This window comes from Lepidochelys olivacea (assembly GCF_965140295.1).
Source record: "Lepidochelys olivacea isolate rLepOli2 genome assembly, chromosome: 21".
In the NCBI taxonomy this organism is placed as follows: Eukaryota; Metazoa; Chordata; order Testudines; family Cheloniidae; genus Lepidochelys; species Lepidochelys olivacea.
The window spans coordinates 8,936,853-8,956,594 of NC_140431.1; the positions used below are offsets into that span (position 1 = coordinate 8,936,853).

At 49.6% G+C, this 19,742-nt stretch overlaps 1 protein-coding gene across 3 annotated transcripts in view; it reads left to right on the top strand.

Moving 5' to 3' along the window:
* The first annotated feature begins 3,191 nt into the window (after positions 1 to 3,191).
* TFEB (transcription factor EB) overlaps positions 3,192 to 19,742 on the top strand; it is a 49,431-nt gene continuing 32,880 nt past the window's right edge. For 2 of the 3 annotated variants that reach the window (XM_084610950.1, XM_084610953.1), the window contains exon 1: positions 3,192 to 3,298. The gene's annotated coding sequence lies outside the window, so the exon portion shown is untranslated. Of the gene's footprint in view, positions 3,299 to 8,358; positions 8,412 to 19,742 lie in introns of those variants that run through there. The other variant, XM_084610952.1, reaches the window with a different exon arrangement.

The window sequence follows — 19,742 nt, forward strand, 5'->3', positions numbered from 1 at the left end:
AGGTTATTGGGGTCTCTATAGCTTCAGTCTCTCCATGCTGCAAGCTCCCCTTCCTTTCTCTTTCATGCTCTGCCTCAATGTACCATCTTCTCCCCACCCCGTGGATCTTTGCCACCCTGTTGTCTGGAGGAAGGAGACTCTGCTGCCAGGGTCTCATCAGGAGGCCAATGAAGAGTACAGAAACCTTTGCTTTGCTATCACAGATCAATGATCACTTCGCTGAGGCAGCAGTATGACGCACAGAATTGCTTTAAGACCCCCTGCAAACAGCAAAGTGTTTAAGCCCATGCTAAAGTCCCACTGAGGTCCATGTTCACGCCTGGGCTTAAATACATAGCAGAATTGGGACCTCAATGCAGAATTGAGCTGCAAACAGCTTGCACAGCCTCCTCGAACACCTGAGCAGTCGCTGATTGTTCACTAGCCTACGGGAGTGTCTGTTGCTTTTTCACAAATACACAAGAATAATCACGAGCTGTTCCTGAACATTTCACTAACTGTGCCCAAAGCACACCCCATTCGAGCGCACGCATGAATGTTTTCATGAAATCATTCGTGTATATTTGCAAATAAATTGGAGAGCAGAGCGGGGCAGAGCGGGGCTTCATGACTTGACTCTGGATTTGAACGTTCCCCAAAGTTTGGAGGTATTGGAATCCATCCCAACCTGCAACCACACATCTAGATGTTGCAATGTCCAGATTTTGTCCTATAGAACAAATGGAGAAGGTGATAGTTGTAGGCAATGCCTTATGTAAGGTGACATCAGTGCTGCTATATTGCCATCTAGCGGTCTGATACTCTAGAAGTAAGAGAGACAAGGTGGGTGAGGAATTATCTTTTTATTGGGCCAACTTCTGTTGATGAGAGAGTAAAAAATATCCCCCCGCTCCTTGTCATTGTAATATCCTGGGACCAACAAGGCTGCAACAACACCGCATACAACCTAGTGGCTGACGAGAAGTAATCCGGACAGCAAAGACTGCAATACCAACCTGGGGAAGCTGCAGACAGTTGCAGTGAGATCTGGCCCTGTAGTCATAGCAATATTTAGGGGAAAGATAAGACAAAAATTCCTTTAATTTCACTGGGGTGTGAAACTGAATCAGGTGACCAGAAATCCAACTCCTGATGCTTCACGTGATGGGGAACTCTCCCAAACTGCTCTCGGCCAGGGTTACACGGCGGAGGAGGAACGTCCTTCCAGCACCCTGCAGTGATCAGTTTAAAATGAGATCTTATCTGCATAATGATACACATTAATATTGGTCATAAAAGTAGCCCAGCCTTTAAAAAAAAAATCTAACCACTGGTATTTGACTCTATTACCTCCTATGGCATGGAGTTCCAGAGGCCAACTACACATTATAGACCAGATTTCATAGTCAAAGAATCAAAAGTCTGGGAAGGAACCATCAGTTCATGTTGTTTGACCTCCTAGATAGCACAGGCCACCATTGGGTGACCAGATGCCCCGCTATTAGGTGCTTTGTCTTATATAGGACCCTGTTATCCCCTGCCCAATTTTTCACACTTGCAAGCTGGTCACCCTAGGCTAGCGGTTCTCAAACTTCATTGCGTCGTGACCCCCCCCTTCTGACAATAAGATTACTACATGACCCCCAGGAGCGGAGACCAAAGACCGAGTCTGCCCGAGCCCCACCACTCCGGGCATGGAGGGGGGTTAAAGCTGAAGCCCAAGGGGGCATGTATCCTTAGCCCTAGGCATTGGAACTTGGGCTCGAGACTTGCTGGGGCCCAGGGCCAACACCAGCCTTGGCGATCCCATTAAAATGGGGTCCTGACCCACAGTTTGAGAACCCCTGCCCTAGGCCACCAACACCACCCACCCACTGAAATTAGAGCACACGTGCTGCAGGTAGGGAACAGGAGGGACTGAGGTGCGCCCATGTCCGAGGCTCTGCAACGGCAGGGAAACGATTCGAAAGAGCTCAGCACCCACTTAGACACCTAATAAAATACTCAGGCCAGGGCTACAGTACAGACCTATATCAATATAAGAGCAGCCGCCAGCCTGTGTCTCTGCCCCCCAAGGCACGCTGCTGCTGGTGGGACCCAGGAGCGGGGGCTCCAGTCCGGCCTCCTGACGCCTTCCCGGGGGCTGCAGACACGCTCTACGGGGAGAGGAGGCCCTGCCCTGGCTGGGAGGCAGTGGGGAGCCCCAGGAAGGTCACAGGCAGCAAGGAGCTGGACAGGGAGGGCTTTTCCAGCACAGTTCCCACTGCTACTGTCCCAGCCTTAGCGGCCACCGTGCTCTGCCCAGGCTCGCTCAGTGTGTGCACCCGGCTTCTGGCCGCCCACTGCCAGGCTGCCCCCCCACCAGGTCCCTCCTGCTCTGGGTGACAGGCTGCCCTCACTGCCGGATGCATACTGTGGAAACAGCCTTTAAGTTGCCACCAGACTCCTCGTTGTTGTTATTAAGTGTTATTATTATTTTATTTCATACTGCGGTCACACCTAGGAGCCCCGGTCTCAGATCCGACCCCCCCCCCCCACCGTGCTCGGTGCTGTACAAACCCCGAACAACAAGAGGCCTAAATACCTCTTTAAACTTTCCCTGTATAAATCAATCAGGGGTGGGGGGGAAATATAGTAACGATGAAACATTTAAAAGAAAAGCGATGTGTGGCTGTGGGTGTGTGTGGAATGAAATAAATAATTAACAAGTCAGGCCGCTGTGCTGCGGGGTGGGAGGGAAGAAAAAAAATGCCAGGGGACAAGGACAAAACTACAAGTCCCAGCATGCAACGGGCGCGGGGGGTTTGCTCTGGGAGGGCCAACCCCACCCTTGCCGGGGAACTACACGCCCCGGCATGCCCCGCGGCCGCGGGGTGGGTGGGGGGAAAACTACACGCCCCGGCATGCCCCGCGGCCGCGGGGTTGGGGGGGAACTACACGCCCCGGCATGCCCTGCGGTCGCGGGGTGGGGTGGGGGGAAACTACACGCCCCGGCATGCCCTGCGGTCGCGGGGTGGGGGGGGGAAACTACACGCCCCGGCATGCCCCGCGGCCGCGGAGTGCTGCCCTCTTTTGGGTGCCGCGAGGAAGCGGGCGAGAAGGTGCCTGACAGCGGGAGGGGGGAGCGCTGCCCGCCCGGGGTCCCAGGGGTGACGAGCCCGGCCGGAGGCGCGGCGCGGGCGGCGCGGGGCGGGCGGCAGCGGCCGGAGCGGGGCCCCCCCCCGGGGGAGCGGCCGGGTGCCCGGCCAGGCGCGCGGGGCCGCGGGGACTTGGAGCAAGTTGGGGAAAGTCTGCGGCGGGCGCTGACCTTCACGGGAGGGTAAGTGCCGGGGCGGGGGGGGCGGCTGCGGGAGCAACACAGCCCGGCTGGGGGCGGGGGGGGGCGAACGCAGCTGGGGCGGGGGGGGACACTGCCCCCCCCCGAGTGGGGCTGGAGAGCGGCCCTGGAGCTAGTGGCGGACCCACAACCGGCAGGGGGGGCTCCCTGCTCGGGGGGGGGGGCGCAGCCGGCGGGGGAGGGGGCGCAGCCGGCGGGGGGGGGCGCATGGGTCTGTAGCCGCTCAGGGAGAGGGGGGGCAGGGCTGGACTCCGGGACCAGCCCCAGGCACGAATGGGCAGATGGGGGGGGGCGCGCACAGACTGGACCCGGTACCAGAACCAGGGGCTGGGAGCTGAGCGCAGCCGGGGGGGGGCGGGGGGCGTTGCCCCTTTCCCCCAGGGCACCCCATGGCTGTGGGAGCGGGGAAAGCAGGAGGGGTGTGTGTGTGTGTGTGGGCGGGGGTGTCTGCTTTCGCAGCCGCGCACAAAGCCGATTAAAAGTGAGCCTCCTGCATCTTATGTAACTGGTTACGGTGGGAAGCCAGCGCTGGTGCGCGCGCCGGGCCGGGCCGGGCCAGCCGAGCTTTGTGCTTGTTCCTTTCGCCCTCTGGAAATAACTCCCCGGGGCTTTCTTTAAAGACGGACTCAACTTTGGAAAGTCCTGCCCGGTGCTTGAAACCAGCTCGCGAAGCCCGGCAGGGAGGAGCTTCCAGCTGTGATTGATCCTGGCCAGTGTTTGGGGCATGTTGGGTGGCCAACTCCCTGGGGGGGGGGGGTTGGCGTGTGATGGCAAGTGGGGCGTTTAGACTGAATCATGACTCAAGACTCGGTGCTCATCGGAGAGCCCGGCTGGCAGCGGGCGCAGGATGGGTGCAACAGCACGGCGTGCCTTGAACGCACTCTGCAACCAGGGCCTCCTGTGCTTTGTTATTTACGATCTAAGGACCGAGCGCGGGCGTTTGGTGCTGCAGGCTCGACACCAGATGTTTATAATCTGAGGCCCTGATCCTGCCCTTGTATCTGGGAGGCGAGCGATGCCCGTGCAGATCCCCTTTCAAGATTAGAACCTTGAACACACGCCCCAAACCAGAGCCAAGGGGCTGTTAGAGCTGTTTTTTAAACCCGTGAGTTCATTATTAATAGCATTCGTAATCCTAATTTAGCACTGCTATTACCCTACTGTTTTATTCACATTGTGGTAGCTGCAGGCACTTTCCGGGCACAAAGGAAGATACATTGTCAGCCTTAATCTGCCTGCAGTTTTAACATGTTTTCAAAACATGTTGCGAACCTTAACTAGCTAGTACTCACCAACCCCTTCTGAAGTAGAAGGCCCCAGTTCTGCTTTGGGATCCATTAGTGTGAGCCCCTATGTTTGTACTAAGAAAAGGAGTACTTGTGGCACCTTAGAGACTTAACAAATTTATAAGCTTCCAATGCATCCGATGAAGTGAGCTGTAGCTCGCGAAAGTTTATGCTCAGATAAATTTGTTCGTCTCTAAGGTGCCACAAGTACTCCTTTTCTTTTTGAGAATACAGACTAACATGGCTGCTACTCTGAAACCTTTGCTTGTACTGATTGTCATTGACTTCAAGGGTTGTTAATCTCCATTTTATTGGTGGGGAAACTGAGGCAGGGAATCCATATTTGCTGTTGCTGCATCTTGCTGTTTACACCAGTGTAGAGTGGATGTAAAATGCTGCCCTTTTGATTTGGTGTGGTTTTCATATCCATGATGCGCTGGTGTAAATGACTCCACAAAGTACAGGTCAGCCGTGAGTTGGGCCCAGGTCACTCGATAAGCAATTCATTGTGTTAGTGTCAGGGATAAAACACAGGGATGCCTGGCTTCCAGTCTTGCGCTCTTAGTGGTGAGAACGCACTGTGCCAAATTCAGATTGGGTGCAACTACAGCCTCTGATTAATTCATTGTGAAGCAGGAAGGATTGCAACAACCCTCCGGCATGTTTCCTGATTCCACTGAACCTCAGCAAGTCAGATGATGGGGAAATTTCCCTTTAAAAAAATGTGGGTTTTTTTATTACTGTTTCTTTTAAAATGCAACAGATTCTTCATGTGACCAGGGGGCTTCTCCTTGAATTGTTTGCAGTGATTTTGGGTTGCTTCTTGCCTCTCTGAGGGCCTGGAGACTTTATTGAAGAGAGTTGAACAGATGGTAGATGGTTAGCTTTTTTGCCTTTTAATTTCCTCTGCCTTGTTTATTTGAGTTCATGCCACAAGGCTCCTGTGCGTGGGGGCTTGGAATGGGGATGCGTGGAAAGATCCCTGCTCAGTGCTTCTCTTTGCACTTCTTGTTTATGGTTGCTGGATCTACACCTAAACATGACGCGCGTGTGTGCTCTCTCTCTCTCAGGTGGGTGGATCTAGGAAATAGCAGTAGTGGCTTGCTTTATTTCCAGAGCATTTGCCTCTCAGATTCAAAGACATTTAGAACAGGACCACTAAGGCCCGGATCCTGCAATCAGATCCATGTGGGCTGGACTTCCATGCTTAGGGCTCTGGCTGAGTGGATCCAACTGCAGGATCAGGGACTTACTGGTCAACTGATTACTTGTACGTATGTAGAGTTCGTGTCGGTGAAAGGGGCTGGATTGACAGCCCTGCAGGCTAACCACAGAGCAGGCAGCAGGGGAAAGCCCTATACTTGTAGGGCTATGGAGTGACCATTGTTGAAAGCGCTTTAGGTTTTGGGAATAATCCAATTTGACAGCAGAAACCATGTGACTTAGGTGACCAATCGTGCAGGACCAAAAGCAAGCGATGAATCCCAAGTGCTTGAAGCAGTAGTCAGGGCGCAATCCTTAGCAAGCGGTTCAGTGACGTGTTTAGTGGTGAATAATCTGCAAACGCAAAAAGGGGCTGAGCTCTTGCAATGAATTGTTAAGAACATAAGAACGATGAGACTGGGTCAGACCAATGGTCCATCAAGCCCATAGTCTGTCTCCTGACAGTGGCCAGTGCCAGATGCGTAGAGGGAATGAACAGAACAGGACAATTTGTCGAGTGATCCATCCCATCGTCCAGTCCCAGCTTCAGGCAGTCGGAGCAGAGACAACCAGAGCATGGGGTTGCACCCCTGACCATCTTGGCTAATAGCCATTGATAGATCTATCCTCCATAAACTTATCTAATTCTCTTTTGAACCCGGTTATACTTTTAGCTTTCACAACATCCTCTGGTAATGAGTTCCGCAGGTTGTGTGCTGTGTGAATAACTATTTCTTTGTTTGTTTTAAATCTGCTGCCTATTAATTTCACTGAGTGACCCCTAGTTCTCGTGTTACGTGAAGGGGTAAATAACACTCCATGCCATTCATGGTTTTATAGATCTCTGTCCCGTTCCCCCTTAGTCATCTCTTTTGTAAGATGGAGAGTCCCAGTCCTTTTTAATCTCTCATCGTATGGAAGTTGGCCCATAGACCTAATCGCTTTTGTTGCTCTTTTCTGTGCTTTTTCCAATTCTAACATATCTTTTTTTGAGATGGGGTCACCAGATCTGCATGCTGTATTCAAACTGTGGGCATGCCATGGATTTATATAGAGGCATTATGATATTTTCTGTTTTATTATCTCTCCCTTTCCTAATGGTTCCTAATATTCTGTTAGCATTTTTGGGTTCTGCTGCACACTGAGTGAATGTTTTTCAGAGAACTATCCACATTGACTCCAAAATCTTTCTTGAGTGATAACAGCTAATTTACACCCCATCATTTTGTATGGATAGCTGGGATTGTGTTTTCCAATGTGCATCACTTTGCATTTATCGACATTGAATTTTATCTGCCATTTTGTTGTCCAGTCCTCCTCTTTTGTGAGATCCTTTTGTCACTCTTCACAGTCAGCTTTTTGAACTTATCCTGGGTAATTTTGTATTATCTGCACACTTTGTCATCTCACTGTTCACCACTTTTTCCGGATCATTTTATGATTATGTTGAACAGCACTGGTCCCAGTACAGATCCTTTGGGGACCCTGTTATTTACCTCACTCCACTGTGAAAACTGACCATTTATTCCTACCCTTTGTTTCCTGTCTGTAAGGACCTTCCCTCTTATCCCATGACTGCTCTCTTAGCTTAAGAGCCTTTGGTGAGGGACTTTGTCAAAGGCTTTCGGAAAGCCAAAGTACACTATATCCACTTAATCACCCTCCTCCACATGGTTGTTGACCACCTCAAAGAATTCTGATAGATTGGTGAGGCATGAAGAAAAGGAGTACTTGTGGCACCTTAGAGACTAACCAATTTATTTGAGCATAAGCTTGATCGAGGCATGATTTCCCTTTACAAAAGCCATGTTGACTCTTCCCCAACATATTGGGTTCATTCATGTGTCTGATTGTTCACTACAAATGGCTTGCCCATCTCTAGTGCATGTACTCAAGGAACTTGTTGCATTTATACATGTCTCTGTATTCGCACGCAGAAATGTATGTGTGGATCTTTCTACTTTATTATTATTTAATTATAGTACAGAAAAGACATTCTCTGCCCCAGAGAGTTCCTCCTCTCCAATCATCCCATGATGATTGCTGTGGTATCTGAACATTGTCACTGCTGCTTGAGCTCTTCCTGTAGAGGCTCCTGCTGTATTAGGGATCAGTGTGTGTGCTGTGGGCCAGTCACCTTTTGAGAGGGTGAGCAAAAGGGCAGCAGGTCAGCTTGTGTGTCTATAGACACACAACTGCAAAGCTCACACTCTAACATCAGGGGTATTTGCAGAGGAGGTCAGGGATGTTTTCAAAGGGACACTGGGCTTGCCTGATTCCAGGGTTTGCCCTTATCAGTAGGAAATTGCACCAAGGTGTGGCTTGTGGGACAGCGTGAGTCCAGTTTCCGGGTGCTTTGTTTGAAGCCTCCGTTTTTCGATCCAGAGCAGCAGGTCCACTGCGCACGTGTCCCAGCGATTGAAATCGGGCTCCGTCTCCGACCCTGCAATGAGCTTTGCAAAGCTGGCCAGGGGAGACAGCAAACTCTCTGAAACGCTGTCTGGAAAGGGAAGAGAGAGCCCTGCATTTCCTAGGAACTGAAGTGATTCGTCATAGTGTGTGTGTTTGGGGGTGGAGGTCAGCCGCAGTGCTTGGAGGATGTAATGGTAAAGCCTGACCTGCACCGGCAGCAAAACCTATTGTATAATTTAACACCGAGAGGCTGTGGAGGCAATGCAAGGGACTTCCCCAGCGGGTTGAAGAGCCACTCCTGTAAATGCCCTTCTGCTTCCCTTGCAACCTTTCCCCACCTGCCGAGAAGTACCCTGCTGGGGCTCAGCCTGGGAAACCCGGTGCTCTCCTGTCATGGCTTTGGCTGTGGCATGTGTTGGTTGACCTCTTGTCTCGTGGCATGACTGTGTGTGGTGTGCTGGGAAGCTCTGTGCAGCGTTGTGGTGCCTTGGCCTGGCTCGTTGAGTCATGTGGTGTGATGCCAGCCCTGGGCTGTGCGTGGTGCTGGGGGTGCCCTGACAGTTAAGATGCATTCAGCTCTTTGCGGCTCTCTGGAGCGCTGGCTCAGCATGGCTTTCCCAGGGGTTTTGTTATTGCTTTAATGACATGATTAGCTGAGGTTTATAGCGTCTCTCAGTACCTGTAGCCGACAGGGAGGCTCTGGAGAGGAGCCTAGGTGGTGAACTGCAGACTGATGTGATCTCTTATTTCTTGTAAGCTAATTTAGTCCTAGTGAAAGTTGCTAGAATGACAGCCCTGGAGAACAACCACTTCTAGTTCAGAGTACAGCCCGGGCCGTGGCAGGGCAAGCTTCTCCATCATGATGCATCAACTGGCTTTTAAGGGGGCCCCTAGAGAGCATGGCCTATTTTGTTGTTTTCCCTGCTGACGAGGCCAGGTACAGGGGTGGAACAAACTCCCACAGGAACAAAGGACGGTCACAGACCTCACCATCTTCCTCTTCCACTGCAAGATGCGTTTCTTCAGCCTGCCTTCTCTGATGTGAACACAAAGCAGGGCAGAGATTTAAAAAAGCTAATCCTTCCCCAAAACAAAACTCCCCACTCTAGGCACAGTTCTCCCCATTGGGTAAGGATAAGAGAATGAGCGAACCACACCTGTTAGTCATGTCATTTAATGCTCAGCTGGAAGGCGCCCACACACTGCTGTGAGGAGGGCAATAAAGGAACCTGTTTGGAATAGAATTGGAAGGGGGCCCGCAAGGCACTGGACTGACACCACCAAACTCAATCCCTCTCAGGGCCATCCAGCTCCCCCTTTCCATCAGTGTCTGTGTTGCTAGCTCTTGGTCACTTTCTCCTTGTTTCCGTCCAGAGATACGGCTTATTTGTAAACCCTCGTCCCCACCCCCCGAGACTAGCTGAGGGGCAAAGGCCTCCATTAAACACAGAAAACTAGGGTGAGTCTGACTTTCTTCATATAGATTTCCTTCAGCAACGCTGACAATCCCGATTTTGGTCTATCTTGGTGCTTATATGGCCAACGTTTGGATAGCATCTGAGTGCTCCCCAAGTGTGTTTAGAAATAATACTGAAAATCTTCCTTTTTCCCTCCTGGCCTGTGGGAGAAATAGCCTGATTAATTGTGTGTCTGAAAGTGGGTGTGTTGCATGTTCATGTGGTTGTGTTGTGTCTGTCTTTGCGTGTGTGTGAGATATGTGCATGAGATGATTACTAAGAGGAAGCTGAGTCTTAGAGCCGAGTTTTGCATTTAGTTCTGAGCACAGTGAGGCCTGTGTGTCTAATCTCACTATTCTATATTATCTATATACTGTGGTAGTACCTAGGAGCCTGAGTCATTGCTCAGGACCCAGTTATACTAGGCACTGTCCAGATGCAACAAGAAGATGGTCCCTGCCTCAAAGAGCTTACAGTAAAGTATAAGGCAAGAGACGACAGGTGGATACAGACCGACAGAGAGATTGGGGGAGTGCAAGGAATGAGGCAGTGAGTTCCACAGTCTAGGTTAATCTCTTGTGAAAGTTCTGTCTCCTGCGTTCATGAGCCTGTGGGTCAATCGCTGCATTGTTCTGATGGGATGTAGCCATTCTGGGCAGTGGGGGTTCCAGAGAGAAAGAGACGACCTCTCAGGTACTCAGGACCAATCCAGCTGGAGTTCTCCACCAGTAATTTTTTTGGCCTCTTAGACTTAACAGCTCTCAGGCTTTTGATACCCTGCAACATGCTGCTGATAATTCATCAAAGGGTTCCCACAGAAATTCCCCCTCGAGAACCTACGGCTGCTCCCCCAGAAATTAAAAATCAATGGGAGTTTTGATATTGAAGGGCCAAGTCCTTAGTCTTTAACAAACCCCCTGTCCTGGATAAGTGTGTTTCCCAGACAGGAGGCATCAGGGACTGGAGCATCCATCCCTTTGTTTCCTCACTTAACCAATAATGCTTTCTCATATTCGAGAAAGGAGGCAGTACCAGGTGGCAGAAAGAGTCTGTTGAGGGCACTTGCTGGCATTGATCCTGAGGAGGATCTGGATTATACTGGTAGGAGAGAATGTGGGCAATTGGAAGTCATGTCAGTGGGAGTGAAGACTCTAGGGTATCCTGGCCTATTCTTAATGCAGAAGCTTCCTTGTCATGGGTATATGAGCCCCAAGGGTAAGTTTTCTGTGGGTGGGGTAATCTAGCTGTATCCAGGGGGCAGAGATCTACTGTAATGTTTGTTATTGTTACACATATCTATTGTGGCAGCACCTAGAGGGAAAAGGGTGGGAGAGGAAACAGAGGGGAAATGACCTGCCGGAGATCAGACAGCAGGTTATTGGCAGAATTGGGGGTAGAGCCTCGCTCTCCTCAGTCCCAGTTTGGTGCCTGAGCCACTAGCCGATGCTGCCTGTCAATGATACTGGTTACTTCATTATTTCAAGTCTGGCAAGGTGTCAGGAACTGTGATTTTTTTTTTTCCATGGCAGGACGCCTCTCTTTGTTGCAATCCCCAGTGCAAAAAGGCAAGGCTGGCTGGAGAAAGCATGGGATTGTGTTTTCCTGGGTCTGATTCATGTTGGCTCAGGGTCACTGTTTCCGGTCAGGGCCTGCCATGGCGCTGTATTTGCTTTTGGAAATTTACAAGGAAATTTATAGCTGCAGAAGCTGATATACTCCGTGTTTTACGGTATTGTAAAAGAGTGCCTGGTTTGAGGATTGGAGCACATCTAGCATAGCACTGCATTGCTGCTGGGCTATACAGCAGGCAAGCAGACGTGCCGGGGTACCAGCTCTTGAAGCTGTGGATGGTGTAGTTAGACAACACAATTGTCCCTGTACTCATGGCCGATATTGGTAAAGCACACTATGTCGGGGAGGGGAGAACCTAGGCTTGCATGAGTAACTGGATTTCTCTTGCGCCAGGTGTGGACAGTCCGCTCAGGTCATAGTTTAAGCCTGGTGTCATGTTGGGGGAAACAACATGGTTTCAGTGGAAGCCCAAGACTGGATGAATATGGAGACTGCATTTCCCCATGATGACAACAAGAGATGGCTCTGTTGCAGTTGGGGCCTCTCTGAATGGCACACCAGCCTCTGGAAGGCAACTGATGCCTACAGGGCTCTGTGCCAGCATGGGAAACCACGGTACCCCAACCATACCGTATTAGCACCTTCTAGGTTAGGATTGTGTTGCATCAGCATGGAGAAGCTTGTTAGCACTTCTTCCCACTTTTGGAAATCACCAGAAGGCAATTCCCACTGCCTTGTCCCACTTCCCAGTTGGCTAAGGGCTGTTTCCCAGGAAATGTTTCTGGTGAGCCATGTAGTGACTGAGAGGAAGATGAAAGCTGGAGGGGGGCCATGCTAGAGAGTCCAAATTTGCTGTTCTTATTTTAATAGCAGGACATGCTTTCTGAAGTGCAGAAAGAGAGGTTTGGGCTTTAATGCGCTGGAAGACAAAGGGATTTTTTTTTCCTGATGTATCACAGTGACAAGAAGTATGAGTTAGCTTTTTTTTCTCCATGTATCTTCCTCAGTAAGATCTCTGGAAGATCCCCTGTGATTTATAATAATGTCATGCCTCTGCCTCCTGACAGATTTTGAGGCCTTGCAGGTTTCCTTTTGGAGGAGAAATCAGTGAGACAGAGACAGCGCGTTTTCATAATGTGACTTGTTTATTTACATATACACACACACTAGTCTGGGAACCCAGGTGGTCACAAACGGCATAAAGGCAATCCCTTCTTTCAGAAATCTCAGGCCAAACACCTATGTCCTGTTCTCCAGAAGTAACCCTGCACTGAGAATTAACTCTAGAAAGAGGGAGATCAAGGCAGAGACCAATCCTCCTTGCTGTTTGCAACAGCTCCCTCCAGGTAATTTGCCTCAAAAAGCTAGTACAAATATAGCATATCTTCAAAGACACTGCACCCACACTAAGAACCCCCCACCCCACATTACACAGTTTTACATTGCCATCTGCTGAGTGCCCCATAGCAACGATATCTCATGTTTATATAGCGCCCGTCTCCTTGAAAAATGCCAAAGTTCTTTACAAACTTCTTTGAATTTTTTGCATTTCAACATTGCTTTTGCTGATGTAAACAAGTAATGCACCTATAGATAGTACATTATAAAGAAAGAAAAATGCCACACAGTTTCCCTGTGAATAGAGGAAGAGAGAGAGAGAAAGAACCACATGTGATAGATGTTAGTCATATTGCTTAGTGCATGTCTGGGAAGCACTTGTATTATGGTGGTGATAATTATGCTAATTAAGTGCTCGTATTATGGCGATGACTGCCTGTACAAGAAGTTCAGTAGAATGTAACTTCAGAAAAGTTTAAGAGAATTTAGCATTGGCCACAGGTGCTGTCTTTGCAAAAAGAAAAGGAGTACTTGTGGCACCTTAGAGACTAACCAATTTATTTGAGCATGAGCTTTCGTGAGCTCAGCACGAAAGCTCATGCTCAAATAAATTGGTTAGTCTCTAAGGTGCCACAAGTACTCCTTTTCTTTTTGCAAAGACAGACTAACACGGCTGTTACTCTGAAAGGTGCTGAATTGACTCCTGAATTCTTTTCCAGATTCTGTCATTAACTTGCTCTGTTTCTAACTACAAGACCATTAGAAATAAGGCATGCATTTTTAATGATGGTGATGATTCACAATTGGAACAAATTAGTGGTGAGTCTCCATTTTTTGGTGTCTTCAGATACAGACCGGATGCTTTTCTGGAAGATATGCTTTAGTCAGACACACATTCTTTGAAGCCAGCCAGAGATTATGGGTCTACTACAGGAGTGAGTGGGCAAAGTTTTGTGGCCTGCAATGTGCAGGAAGTCAGATGGATGATCATGATGGTCCCTTCTGACCTTAAAGTCTATGAGTCTGTGTTACAGAAGTCAGGTTTCAGAGTAGCAGCCGTGTTAGTCTGTATTCGCAAAAAGAAAAGGAGGACTTGTGGCACCTTAGAGACTAACCAATTTATTAGAGCATAAGCTTTCGTGAGCTACAGCTCACTTCCTCAGATGCATATCGTGGAAACTGCAGCAGGCTTTATATATACACAGAGAATATGAAACAATACCTATTCCCACCCCACTGTCCTGCTGGTAATAGCTTATCTAAAGTGATTTCCAGCACAAATCCAGGTTTTCTCACCCTCCACCCCCCCACACAAATTCACTCTCCTGCTGGTGATAGCCCATCCAAAGTGACAACTCTTTACACAATGTGCATGACAATCAAGCTGGGCTATTTCCTGCATAAATCCAGGTTCTCACATCCCCCCACCCCCATACACACACAAACTCACTCTCCTGCTGTTACAGAAGTGTAATTCTGTGGCCTGTGTTATACTGGAGGTCAGATTAGGTGATCACAAATGCCTTCTGATTTAAAAAAAAAAAAATCTGTGAATCTAGACCATAGTCCAGCCTTGAAATATATTTTGGGGAGGCCTTCATAGGCTGGGTAGGTTAACTCCAGGATAGTGCTCCTCCTTCTCTGTTCTGTCAGTTACTCGGTTTTCTTAAGTGGGATAATAATACCATCTAAATAAGGATGGTAATACCTAACTGCGTCCCAGGGAACGTGTGAGATTTCATTACTATTTTTAAAGTGACTTGAGGATCTTGGCTAAAAGTTACTCTCGAGGTATTATTATTTATTATCAGCTTTCATCATATATATGATTAACAAGGGCAAAATCCAGCAGGTTTTGGGGGGTTATTAGATATGCTTACGCTTTAACTCAGGTTATGTAGTATAAAGCCTTACTTTTATGGACTTAAATGGTGTAGCAAACTTGGCACGAGGCTTTGGAGTAATTTTATTCTGTTTTAATTTTGGAAGCAAAACACCTGGTGTAGTAATTCAGTGATTTGTGGTGGTTTTCCCCTTTTTTAAAAGCTTTTTTTTTAAAATATATACTTAAGAAATTTGAACAATTTAGGGCCAAATGCAGTGCTGGTGCAGTGCCTACGGACATTGCTGTGGTCCCACGGTTGTAATGGAGAACTGCATGTAGGCGCCCAGGATTTAAAAAGACTTTGCCAGGGTAGCGTGTCCAATAGAAGAAGAAAGGTGGGCTCAAACCTAATGGAAATGCTCATGAAATGGATTTCATTGCATTTCTCTGCATCTCTCTATCCATGCCTTTCAAATGTCCCTCCTCTTGGGTCTTGTCTACATGGGAACGTTGCACTGGTTTAACTTAAATCGGTTTTTAAACTACTATAATTAAACTCGTGTGAATGCCCTGGTTGATGGTCTTGTTTTGGTTTGAGTGGCTGAGCCTGATTTGTGTGAAACCTATTCCCAGTTGATGGAAGTGAAACTGAAAAAGTCACTTTTTTATTGGAATAAGCATATTCACACAGGGGTGTGACCAATTGAACTAAATTATTATTTTTTGTATTGCGGGAGCAGCTGGGAGTCTGAGTCTGGGACCCAGCTCCCATTGTTCCAGGCACTGCACGGACACAGAACAAAAAGACAGCCCCTGCCCCAAAGATCTTACAGTCTAATCTGTTTAAGTTCATACCTTAAATTAAGCTGATGCAACTTTCTTGTCTAGATAAATCCCAAGACCCAGGGTCACTAATTTTTCATGCAGATTAAGTGTCTTCCCACTTTTATTATTGAAAATTTGCTTCAGTTATAAAGAATCCTGAAACTGAAGTTATAGGTAGTCATTTATGCTAAAGGAAGGAATCCCAGACTATTTCAGGATTCCTAAACAAAGATTTTATTGTATTGCATGCATCTAATCTATCCGTCATCCTCCCCCATCACTGTGATGTGTGGGGAGCTCTGTTTTGGATTTAAATTGCCCCCCGAGAGTGCTGAAAGCTGAAACAAGGGTGCAGTTGTTGCATGAGAACCAGGAAGGGAAACTTAGCAGAAACAGAAAGTGAAACTGACCAGGCTGGCTTCACCATTGTACCTGGGGCTAGCTCCATAGATTTTACTGCCAGTACTTGTGCCATCGGTGGTGAAAAGTGAGCCAATCAAGTGTTTAATGTGGGTGAGTTTTCGCTTGGGGAGGGAATTGCTGATTCATCCTTTGTACTTCTGAGAGCAGGGTGCCTCGCTGGTGCCTGCTGGAATCAGAGCAGCCAGTCACCTGACTGATTTGTCAGATTCCCTAGCAGCCTGGTGGGAACTCTCAGAAAGGCCTCAAAGCTGCAACAAGACTGAGGTAAACAGTGTGTTGCAATATTAGCAGATGATGATGCAAAACCACAGGCAAGCCAAAGGGCGGGGTGGGAGGGAGGGAAAAGGAACTGATATGCTCCCCTCCTGTGGCTGGAAGGACATGTTTACAGCCAGAGAACAGAGAGAGGACTTTTCGGAAAAGTGGGAGGGAATGAGAAGAGATTCCTCTAGTTTCCTGAGTCACTGAGAACAGCACTAGCTTTAGAGCATTTCCTCCTAGCATGAAGGCTGCTTTCCCCCATCCTTTGAGGGAAGAGATTGGGTGTATGATGGGTGAGGTTTGGTGTCAGCATGGAGTGCCTTGGGGGGGGGGGCGCGTGGGGCGCAGTGAGAGGAGACCCACACCCTATCCATGGGGTGAGGCTCTCAGAAGATGTCCAATGAATCGGGACCGCAGAGTTGTGTAACCTAGTGCGGAGGGAGGTGTCCCATGCTATTGCCCTGCAGAGCTCTAGCTCAGGCCAGAGGGACGTGGGAAGAATGGTGCGAGCCACCCTGGGTCAGTCAAATTGCCAGATATTTCTCCAAGCCACTAAATGTATTTAATAGCCACTAATGTGGGAAATACAGCCCTATCACCTCATCTCTTTCCTTGTCTGAAACAGGTTCAGGGCACAGGGGCCTGATCCATCTTCTCCGTGCAAAGGCCCTTCTCCATTGTCTTTCAGGACTCCAACCTGTGGCCTTCTGTTCCTCTGGATTGTCCCTTTCATTGGCTCCGTCCCTTCATCCCCCAACCCTCTCCTCGCCATACGCTCCTTGAGGAAGCTAAGCGACACAATGTGCTGATGATCAGACACAGGTGCTTGGGCCAGAATCGCTCAGCTCGCTAGTGATTTGAGTTGGCACCTGATGGTCGGAGCCTTGTGGTAGTTCCCAACCCCACCGTTGAGAACCTGGCCGAGAGGGTGCCCCGTTAGGGCTAGATCCCAATCTTGGTTGTGCCAGCATCACTCCATAGCTTTCCATGGGATTACTCTGAGGTCAGACTCAAATGTAACCTTCAATAAACTCTAAAATGCTGGGCTCGCACCGAGGTCAGGGGAGGGGGAAGCAGCAAAGCTGGTGTTGCTGATTTCTCCATTGTCAGTTACATTTTTACAGCTCAGAAATGCCCACGCCTGAGAAGTGGGCTCGGGGCTGGGACAAAGGTAGATCCGGGTGTGAAAGCAGGGACAGTTGTGAGGGCTATTTGGGAAGTCAAATCACACTCTGTCCCTTTGACTTGTTTATTATTGGGTCTGAGCAACAGCTGCAGCTCCTGTGTCCAGAGAGGCCGAGAACTCATGGGGCGACGCAGGCACGGTACAATTACATGCAATCACTGGTGGCCCAGTGGGGGCTGACTGATGCACGTTTATAAATACTACCTGCTTCCCAGCACTGCGGTGCATCTTCCAAAACAGCCAAGGTGAGGGGAGACGAGGGGGATGGATGGAGGTTTCATGTAGCTCCACCTCCCTTAGGAAGGGGTTCAGGGTCCCTTCAACGACTGGATGCTTTGTCCCTTTCGTTTGAGATCACCAGGAGCTTACAGGTATATCTACACTTTGAGCTGGAGCTGTAATTCCCAGCACAAGGAGTCATAATGTGAGCTCAGAACTAGTGTATTGATCTGATTCTGATCCCCATTACCCCTAGTTTGCATTGCTGTATCTCCTTTAACCTGTCTGAGTCGGAGCAGAATCAGATTTTGCTTGAGTACTGGTCTTCTGTGCTAACTACTGGACCATGATCCTCCTCCTTTTTCTTTTTTTTTAAGTTCCGCTGCCCCCTCCCCCCAGCTCTCATGATCTGTACGGGGATCATCCCTACATGGGTAGCCATTAGAAAGTGCGGCCCTTGCTGAAATTAATCTGAAGAGCTGCCATTTCCCCCATGTATGTGGGGAGAGCCTTTCCCAAGGGTTTGGCCAAGGTCATTCTGATTTTCCCTTTGCCCCTTTGCTCAAGGGTAAAAAGGATGGGGGTGGGTGGGAGTGTTTTTAAACGCTCAGTCCCTGGGTGTTGCTGGGTTCCCTTTGCCTCGTTTCCTGGGTCACTGAGCTCGAGTTGATTTATCTTAAATGAAGGATTGATCTCTTGCTGTCTCCAGAGTGTGTGGTCTTGTGACTTGGTTAGGACAGAGTTTTAGTGAGCTTTGCTCACTTGTCCCCTTCCCTCCCCCTCCCCTGCTGCCTGGCTTGTGATGTTTAATTCTGGCGGGGGATTGCCTCCCCTCCTTGTGAGCGCACCGCGGGCCAGGTGCACTAGGGAGCAGTTCTCTCTTTGCTCTGAAGCATTGTCTGTCGGTGGCCGGATCCCCAGTCAGAGCAGAATGCTGGGTTGATCTCCTACGGTGATCCCTGTCTGTCTTTTCCATACCCCCTTCCTGCTCCCAGCAACTTGCGTCTGATTTGCCTTGAGTGTGTACCCAAAATCCTTTGCAGCAATTGCAAGGTTTCTAAGTCAAGGGGTGAGGGGACTGAGTGCAAAGGCACCCAGTGTTTGAGGAGGACCAGATGCCACGGACAGGCCTGGGACCAAGCTGATCGTACTCCTTCCCCCTCCCACATACCCGTACCTTAGAGGCCACGACCTCCAGCTGGGCTGGGGGCCATGCTTTGAAGTGTGGTTGATCATTGATCTCTCTACCGGGGTTTGCTTTCCCTCACCTAGGATGAGGGTGAGGGCACTGGCAGGTTTAGAGAGTTGCTTTTATTAACCCTGTCACTGCTGCCACAGACGGCAGCCAGGGGCATGGCGGTTTGTCCAAGGGGATGGATGTACCTGGCACCGTGGGTCAGAACCAGATCCTACTGTGTGCTTGGCAGCACCAGTCCAGTTCAGATGGTTACAGATGCTCCGGTAACCCTGGCACAAGTGGAAGGGCACCCGGGATAAATGGGGGGCTTGCGTGTCCCCCTCAGCCCAGGTCCTGCTGTTGCACAGGTTTTGCTGCCCGCCTGCCTGGAGGGGTAATGTTTTCACTGTGCTAAATGTCTGGGCTGCTTCTGACTGTGGTATTTAAAGTAAGGAAGGGAAAACATTTGGCCTCTGACCCAAGTGCCTGTTAACAACACAGCGGTCCACGTTGCTGAGATGCCAGAGCTAAAAACAGGCCCTGTGACTCAGTCTCTCATTGGCCTCCTGCCCTTATTTGCTAAGGTTTCCCCTCCTGGGGGGCTCCGGGGGGGCCTGCCATGCCTATTAAAGGACCTCTTCTCCCTTTCAAGGCTGCATGTCCCCGGTGACATGAAGGGGGCCCAGCCCAGGATGCCGTCCATGCGGCTGTGGGTGGTTGTCTTCCGTCCATCTGCCTAATCGATCTGTCCGCCCCTGCCTGCTTCAGCTGTGAGGTAGCGAGGGCAGAATTTCACAGTTTTCCACCGGGCTTACGCAGCCAGGTGCCAAGGATGTTTGGGAAAGACGACGTCAATTAGCTCTCCCCCTTGGTCTCCGTCCCCCTGCGTCTCACCCCCTTCACAAAGCCAAGTGAATGGTTGGCAGGTTTCGTGCCTGTTCCATCTACGGGCGAGCAGCAGGGCCTTGTTTCCACCTAGGTGTGTCACCCATACTGTGCCCACATCGCTTAGTCTTGGGGCCTGCACTAGATGGGATTGGATTGAACCGTCCGGTAGTGCCCACCATGAAATGTCACGAGGGTGACAATAATAATATGTTGGTGGTGACCCAGGAATGCGCAGTGAGGGTGCAAGTGGTGCAGCGCTCGGACAACAGTAATATCCGATCAGTGCACAACTGGTTTGCCGGTGCACGGCTAGTACCTCTGCGGTGCACGGCTAGTGAGCCAGTAGTGAACTGG